Below are 9,928 nucleotides of genomic sequence, written 5' to 3'. Positions count from 1 at the left end.
ATTAGCAATGGTATAGCTATTAATTGGAGGCGTTTAATCAATGATTCTGCTAGACCATTTTGAGTATGAACATGAGCGACCGGATGCTCAACTTTTATTTCAACCGACATATAATAATCATTAAAGGATTGAAATGTAAATTCACCAGCATTATTAAGACGAATTGTCTTTATTGCATAATCTGGAAATTGTGCTTTTAACCTTATAATTTGGGCTAACAATCTCGTAAAATCCATGTTGCGAGTTGATAATAAGCACACATGTGACCATCTTGTAGATACATCTATCAAGACCATACAATATTTAAATGGGCCATATGAAGGATGAATTGGCCCACATATATCACCCTGTATACGTTCCAGGGGATTCAATCCCAACCTTAGTTGCTGATGGTTTAATAATTAGTTTTCCTTGGAGACAAGCAACACCAGATAATTCCTCAGATTGAAGAATTTTCTGATTCTTCAAAGTGTGTCCATGTGAATTCTCAATAATTCTGCACATCATATTATAATCGGGATGGCCCAACTGGTCATGCCAAATGATAAAATCATTAGAATCAGTAAATCTTTTATTTACTATGGCATGTGATTCAACAGTACCAATATTTGTATGGTACAATACAGAAGAAAGTGCAGATAATTTTTCATGCACAATTTTTTTCTCCGTATTCATTGTAGTCATATAAAGGTATTCAACCTTTCCTTCATTCTCAGTCTCAATATGATAGTCATTTTGGCGAATAACCTTGAAACTTAACAAGTTTCTTTGAAACTTACTACAATTCAATGCATTATCAATTCCCAATATCATTTCTCCGGATAGTAATAAGGCCGCTCTTCCAGAGCCTTCAATCAATTTTGTACTACCAGATATTGTATTGACATAGGCCTTTTTCATAATCAAATGACAGAAATATTTTTTTCTTTTAATATTGTATGAGTTGTGGCACTATCTAAAAGGCACATATCTCTATTACTCATCTTGGATCCAATTAAAAACTAAGAAATTTATTTATCTTCATAAAATAAAAATACATTATAAGAGAAAAAATAAGTAACAATATTGCTAGAAAAACATAAGTCATTTTTTCTTCTTTTCTTTTAAATAGATAAACGTAAAAATATGATAATCAAAAGTACTAAAAACGACAACATATTGTAAATCATCTAATGAAATTAAACATCAATTATAATCCCTAAAAAAATCTTCAACCTCCAAATGAGTAATATCATTGAGGTCATTAAAATCGTCATCCTTCAAAGTCAGATTTGTTTCAATATTATCATTATGCGAAGATCTTGCCTCAATATTATTTTCAAATGCCAAGTGTGACTCTATCCGAGCATTAGAAGAAGAGGCACTATCTATATTTGCCTTTCTCTTGAAGGAATTTTGATAAAGCCTCACAAAATGCTCAAGCGTCCGATATTCATTTTTTCAGTGGCCTTTCATGCCACAACGATGACAGTTACTTCTTGAATGGACACTTTGAGAATTCATATTGTTCTCCCTTTTATGTTGACTACCACTAGGACGATTATTATATCATCTTCTACCATTGCCACGTCCACGCACATTATTGTGGTGTTGATTTTTATTTTATCTTCTTTCAGACTGTCATGTGCTTCTACCACATTTGCTTCCGATAACGGAGTAGTTCTAGTGGAATGGGGTTCATGATTTTTCATTAAAAGAGCATTATGTTGCTAAACCACTATAAGACATTAGATCAATTCAGAGTATTTTTGAAAACCTTTTTCACGGTATTGTTGTTGTAATATCACATTAGAGGCATGGAAAGTATTAGTATCTTTTCCAACATGTCCTCATCATTTATAGTTTCCCCACATAATTTTAATTTGGAAGTTATTCTAAATAAAACAAAATTATACTAAATTACAGTTTTAAAAATTTGAAACCGTAAGTGCATCCACTCATAATGAGCCTTTGGCAATACCGTTGTCCTGAATTGGTCATACCTCCCTTTTAAATCTTTCAACAATTCAAGTGGATCTTTCACTGTCAAGTATTCAACCTTCAGGCTTTCATCTAGATGATGACGAAGGAATATCATAGCATTCGCTTTATCCTGATTTGATGCGTTATTTCCTTTGATTATAGCATCACCAAGACCCTTAGCGGTAAGGTGGATTTCAGCATCAAATACCCATGACAAATAATTTTTGCTAGAAATATCGAGTGCCACAAACTCCAGTTTTGACAAGTTTGACGTGATGAAAATTAATTTAAAAATAACAAAGACAACTAAAATTAAATTTTTTCAGTAGATATACCTGATATAGAAGTTAATTTTCTTTTAAGAAAATAGAGTTTCGTGCTGATAGCGTGTTATAAAGTAAATTAACTTAGCAAAATAATGTGAGAATAAGAGAAAGAGAGAGGAGCAGAAGAATTGAGAAAGATGTGTCACTGTGTGTTTCTCTGTTCTTCATTTCATTGCAAAATGGCCAATTTATAGCCATAAAATAAGAGAACAAATGGGCAACTTGCAGTGGGCCCCACGTAAAGGAAAAAATAATTCAAGTGGACAACCATTTGCACCACTTGTTCTTTAACAGATTGATGATTATCACATGGAGTGTCTCTAATTAGTGGGTATTATTAATTAGAAATAGTAGACTTCATGAAAAATCTAACTCTCAACTTTAAACACAGATAGAATAATTAGTTGCTAGATATATAAATTGTTAAAAAATAATAATATCATGTATTGTTAAATTTGAAAAGAAAAAATGGAATAGTTTTTAGGTAATTATACTATTCTTTATTACGTGACCACCTATTTTGTTGGCTAGCTCATTTATATCTCGTCGTTTAACATGAACCCACATTATTATTTTTATATTTACCTTTTTTATTCCCCTTTCACTATTTATATTCTCTTATTATTGAATATTCTGAAATCTGTCAAACGATCAAACCTTAGCTTATACATTATGCAAAATTTATTGTTGTCTATTTATAAGATCAAATTTATTTTTGGGTGTCTTGTTCAAAATTTTGAAGCACCGCAACAAGTCAACACTATTTTAATATCATTATATCAACTCATCAAATTCAGCACAATTATATTTCGATATCATTATATCAACTTATCAAATTCTTGAGTCAGGTTTCATTATTCTAATTTTCTATTATAGTTTTCATAAGGTATGCGTACATTCTATCCCTGCACACCTCACTTGTAGGATTACATTAAGTATATTCTTATTATTTAATTTGTATATGTCAACTAGGAAAAAAATTAAGATCTCTCTAAAGTTTGACTTCAAGCCCCAATTTAATTAAGATGATCCTGCACAAATCCCTTTTTAATTTGGTATTCAATATCACTATTGAGATCAGATAAATATTAAATTCTCGCATTACAAAGATGATTTTTTGGAGCAATGCTCACAGCATAATATTTTTCATCCCAAAATAAAGGAAGTAGATTTGAATCACCCATATGGATCAATTCGGATCCATTTAAATAATAAATAAATATATAATTATTTGAAAAAATTATGTGAATTGGCAAACATTACTAGTGTATTATTTAATATAGTTATACTTTCATATAATTGTGAATCGCAGCTGATGTTTAATAAAATTTGTTATTATACAAATCTGGGCTCATATACAAATTTCTAAAGAAAATTTGTATATTTCGGACCTCGTATATAAATCTCTAGTGGTTTGTATTTTTATACAAAGTGAATTTATAGGCTCATATACAAATCTCTAAAGCAAATATTACTAGTGTATTATTTAATATAGCTATAGTTTCATATATTTTGTGAATCGTGGCTGCAGTTTAATGAAATTTACTATTATACAAATCTGAGGGCTCATATATAAATCTCTAAAGAAAATTTATATATTTTGGGGCTCGTATACAAATCTCTAGTGGTTTGTATTTGTATACAAAGTGAATTTAGAGGCTCATATGCAAATCGCTAAAGCAAATTTGTATTTGTATATACAATCTCTTTGAAAGCCCAATTTGGATAATGTAGCGAGATATACAAATGGAAAACACAATTTATATAATGCAGCGGGATATACAAACAAAAATTGGCATAGAAACTGAAACTATAGCTACGGAACGTAATTAGATAAACTGTGGCTGAAAAGTCTAATTATGTTTCAAGTCTTTGCTATATTTGAAAGTTACTAAATATTATCCACGTAAGAACCCTTCACGCATCACATTATTCATGTAAACACACTTCACGCATCACATTATTCATGTTAGTACACTCCATACATTATCAATTAGGCAAGCAACTCTATGCACAAAAATTCAAAACTTCACATTACACCACTCAAACAAGTCAAGATTATTGAATCAAGTCATTTCATGGATAACCATTAACTGATCATACATGTGTTACGCAACCTTTAAGGCCAGATATCAATTGAAACTTTTGGTTTCAATTTTCCTTGCTGGCGTTCTTTCAGTCACGACAATGGCATCCAATTTACAACGTTGAGATACCAATTAGAATCTAGAGATACCACTTAGACTCAACCCATACCGCAAGTGAAAGAACGCACGAAAAGAGAGAATAAATAGAATGAATTTTTAGAATACTTCATAACTTCTCGAAGATTAGATGTGGATGTCGACACATCAATCCGCATAAGAATATTTTACATTTGCTTTTCTACTAGAGACCAATAACCTGGGCTCTAATACTAAATTGTCACGACCCAACACAACGAGTCCAGCGAGCACCCACTCTAACACCTAAATAGCAGAACCCTCAGTCCCTAAAACGGTATAACATGTAGAAACTTAACAAAATATCAAAATAATAGTCCAAAAGAGTCATGAAGACACCATATATTAATTTAAAAATCTAAGGTTAATTACACAAAAGCATTTTAACACCCCCAAGTATACTAATTTAAATAAGTACAACAGCTTCTAAGAATACAGTACATAAATTAATTAATGAGACAGCTCCCACCAATAGGAAAGAAAAATAAAAGCTGTTAGAGAACCATCTTCATCTATACCTATAGAACATCGCTGATCCTCTACCCAAACTATGCCAAGTGACATTGAAAGAGTAGTATTAGTACAAACAACATATAATGGTAGGCATCATCGGTCAACCCAAGTTCTACCGCATAATATAAAGCAACCAACAAGAAGAAAGCATGCAATTAAGAAATACACCCGCCAAACATTTTTGTACAAACTCTTACCATTTTCAGTAACCTTCCAACGTACTTCAAGATTAATACTTATCCTTTCTAGTTGGTCCATTGCCAACTCTAATATAATTCAAGGTCTAGCCCTTCTATCACATAGAGAAGTTTTCGAATTACGGCCACCATTAACTCTGTCTAACCAGTTTATTATCTTTCCTTAAGCTTTTACACTGACACTGGCCTTAGAATATTTGGCATCTCACTAGCAAGAGGGAAATATTAAGGTGGTCTAAGGCTCCTTCTATGGGAAAACCTCACCTGCTATGGCAGCCTCGCCATAGCGGGATTCCAGTGGCCAGGGCAGCCTGCTCGAAGACAGAATCTCCGAATCCTTTCCCAATCCCTTATTAACACACGCACCAACAATATCTAACTCTAAGTCACTAGTCACACTTAACAACACAAGAATAGCTCTCACTTGTTTACCCATGACCTCATACCCATGATACGGACGCAATCAAGCAACCACAACATAATAGCATAGATGAGCATGCTCAATTGTAATTGTGTTAGTTCCTCTATCATCACACATATAATCAGGATACATAATCACTTCATATCATAGCATCATTCGAACTTCCAGTCTTTAACTTAAATCAGTTTACATAATGAGCATGATTAATCATACTAACAATAATTAATTGGTTCTCTCAAGGAACCATAACACATATTTAGTTCTCTTATAAAACCTACACCTAAATTATTAATGTTTCGGCGTGACACCCAATCTAATAGTTAGCGAATTGGCATGACACCTATTTGAATATGTACCAGCGTGGTACCCAATCCAATATGTACTAGTGTGGTATCCGATCTAATTATATATTGGCATGGTACAAGATCCAATATATGTCAGTGTGACACCCAATCCAATATATATTAGCGTGATACCCAATCCAACAATCACAATCAACAATGAAATAGGTCACACACTTGCACAATCAAGTAATATATTCATTGCATACAATTACTCACAATAGTCATTTCATCAGGTTCATTCCATCTTTCCCTATTCACATACATGCATGCAATACTATCATACAGTTAACAAGCACATATAACACAAACGAAAAAATAAACCCACCTACAACCATATGTAGTCAAATAGATTCATGGCAAGAGATTTATAAACATTGAGTCATTCACATTCATTCTTTATTTCATTATACGCATTACTCAAGTAATTCACAGGGAGTAGGCAGTAGGAATACACACTATTATACATATAAGTATATACCTCTATACACATCAATAACTAATACTGGACCCCCCCCCCCTTTGATAACTCACAAGTCACGGGATCTCATTATAACCAAGCTATCCCCTATACTTAATCTCACAAGAATAATCAGCCCTTTTTAACAAGTATCACTAAGGTTCACATTCAAGGACTGGACCACTACTACTAGTCATAGAATAATCATGACCTGCATCATTCATTCCTACCTTTGTAAGACTCCGAAAGTTAGAAAGTTGGAACCAAGGAGAAATTCTCATAATTTTAAATTAACTCATGTTTACTAGTCTCTCTATGACTCATAGAGCTTTCTATAGAAGAGTGAGTCATAGAGATACCTCTCGAGTATTATAAAGTGCCACCCTCAGGAGAGGTTCTACGACTCAACAGGATGAGTCGTCGTCCTATTGACTAGTCGTAGTAACGACTTGTTCAAAATTTCAGAGGCCTCAAACTTGCAAGTTTCTCAGACCTATAAGACGAGTCCAAATGATGACTCATAGTCGTGAAGACGGGTCGTAGACATGACTCATATGCAAAGATCAAAGATTCTAAATTTAGTTCTTCTCAGACCTGCAGGACGAGTCTTGTTGATGACTCGTACTCTTTTTGATAAGTCGTAAACTTAACTCGTACCAAAACTCTTGAGACTTGAGTTTCAAGAAATTCATCAGGCCTGCACTACGACTCAAGTCTACGAGTCGTAGACTTGAGTACGATTCGTAGGGTAAGATTCAAGTTTTAATGAAGAGTAATTATGTCATTTCCCAAGTTCGATTCAATGTACCTAGACACAACTATGGCTAAGTTCAAACCTATATCTACCCAATCCTTTAAAATTCTCTCATTCTAAATCATTCTTCTAAATTCTCCTAAGGCGAGAACTAAACTCTCTCAAGGATTTTTCTCTAAGTCTCAAGCTAGGGTTTCAGATTTTATCAAGGTTACTTCTGCAATTCTAAGTGAATTCACTCAAGGTATGTGGGGATTGATCCATGATTTCCTTTCACCCATGGAGTCCCAATTTTTTTTCAAAATATCATTCAATTTTCCATGGTTTATGAACCCTAGTTTTGATGAATTGCATTGGGATGTTTCAATTTCATTTTGAATTGTTATTAATGATTATTCTAATCATGTTTCTACATGAATTGCATGATTTTAAGTTGAATTATGAATGTCCATACATAAAGCTATTTCTAAATTATGATTATGAAGTTAAAGATGATTTCCATGAGTTGATTATGAGTTTAATGATTTTTTTTCAAGGAAAGTTCTATGATTTAAAATTGAGATTATGATTGAATGATGAAGTTATGATGATGATCAGTTATGATCAAAGAAAGTTATTATGGTGTGATGACGATGGCTCCTATTATTGGTGAGCGATCTCCTTTACACGGTCTAGCTCAAATTTATAAACCTAATTGGCCTTGTCCCACGGTCTCACACAATCATGTTTAAAGATGGTGATAAAGACAATTCTCATCGAAGTTATGGTTTTCTATGAATTACTAAAGTTAACGAGCTACTCCTAAATGTGTTTTATGAAGATGGATTGATAGGTAGTTACTATCTTTCTCTACTATATTATGATCATATTCTTTTTTTTTAAGTTTCCGTTGGGATATTGACTAAGCACTGAGAGGGCTTCTAGGTGGGGTTCAGTCCAATAATACAGTTAGTTGCCCAAGAGAATCCTACCTAACGTCCCAAACTACGTTGCCTACGTAGGATTGCCTTCATGGTCTAGCTAGTAGATTCACATATAGAACAGTTGAGTTGAGTTGAGCACCATGACGGAGTATACCCTACAAGGTAGCCTCTCCCTTCTCAATGAGGGTTACATTGAATTCCATGTTATAGCTCGTATGGTCTTAAGATGTCAGTTAATGGTCTTACACCACACAAGTTGAAAGTTAAGTTATGAAGTTTTATGATATGCATTGACCATGAGTTTTCATATGTTTTCAAATTCTTTTAAGCCTTACTTATGTTCATTATGATTGGTCATGCTGATGGCATATTGTTCATGTTCCTTTACTTGTTCATGCATATATCACATACTTAGTACCTTCTATGTACTAACGCATATTTTTCCTACATTGTCTCATAATGTAGGGACGAACGACATTCATGACCATCCTCTTTGTGAATAGAGTTGCTTTAGATATCAAGGAGTTGGTGAGTTCTCATTCTATCGAGGACGTGACTTTTATTTTCATTGTTTACTTGACTCGGGTGAGCTAGCAGCTTGTCCTAAGCCCCAATCTAAGACTAAACTAGAGCTATGTTTAGAAGCTATATGATGTAGTCCGATTGGACACCAATTGAGTTTTATATCCCTTAGACCCATTCCCGTGAGCTTTTACTTCCGCTTATTTTACTATGTTTATTTACCTTATATATGCGATGTATGCTAACATGAATTGGTTGGGGTCCATCACATCTCGATCGTCGTATCACGGCTAGGCCCTAATTCAGATCGTGACAACCCTAAACAACAATAACAATCATTCAGCCATCCAAACTTGATGCCTGAAGGCCTAAGCATAAAATCTCCCATCAGTCTACAATATAATATGCGTTGGGTACATGTTTACAACTACTCAATTAAAAAAACCTAGCCTACCTGAACGCCAAGCAGTTGTAGAAGGATTATAACACAATCTTTGACTTTTGAAAGGAGAAACAACTGAGACAGACTTGAAATCCGTAAATTATAGCCTACCTTGCACTAGAATTCTCTTCCTCCCTTCCTTGCATCAGATTTTATTTTTCACTCTTGTAATATTATTAGAAAATTGGCACTTGCCTCTAAAAGCACTTGTTCATTTTCTTTCAAAGTTCTTATTGCTTGTTACTTGTGTTTTGTGTGACTGTCTTGTGATTGCACTTTTTTGTTTGTGGACTGTTAGGACTGAAGCCTTTGTGTGGCGTTGTTAACTCTCTAGGTTATCCCACACACCTTCGAAAAATAGGCCTGTGACACGATGCTTTATTGGAGAAAGAGAGAGGAAGCACAGTGTCATTAAGTTTGAATTTAAAAAAAATATTTGAAAGAATCGTCCATGGAAGAAAAGAAAAAGGAAAAGAATCATCCATGAAAAAAGGATAGAAGGTGCTAATTTGGGGTTATACACTAATTTGGAGAGAGAAGAAACAAGATAGATAATTGAATAAATACAATGCCTAAAATTAAGTCTAGAAATATACTGCTTGAAATAGGAAGAATGAAAGAGAAAGCCTTGAAGATGATAAAAAAAATGAGGAATCGTGCACAGTAATTGATTAGAATTAGAGTGCATTAATTGTCTTGAATTAAATAATAATTCAATTATGTATATATATATATATGTAAACTACTATTTGTGTATAGTTAATTGTGCTATTTAATATTTAATTATATTCATATAATATAAAAATAAAAATTATAGCTATTTATATTAAATATATATATTGATG

Source organism: Solanum dulcamara, chromosome 11 (assembly GCF_947179165.1).
Source record: "Solanum dulcamara chromosome 11, daSolDulc1.2, whole genome shotgun sequence".
NCBI classification, from domain to species: domain Eukaryota; kingdom Viridiplantae; phylum Streptophyta; class Magnoliopsida; order Solanales; family Solanaceae; genus Solanum; species Solanum dulcamara.
This window is presented reverse-complemented; position numbering follows the sequence as displayed.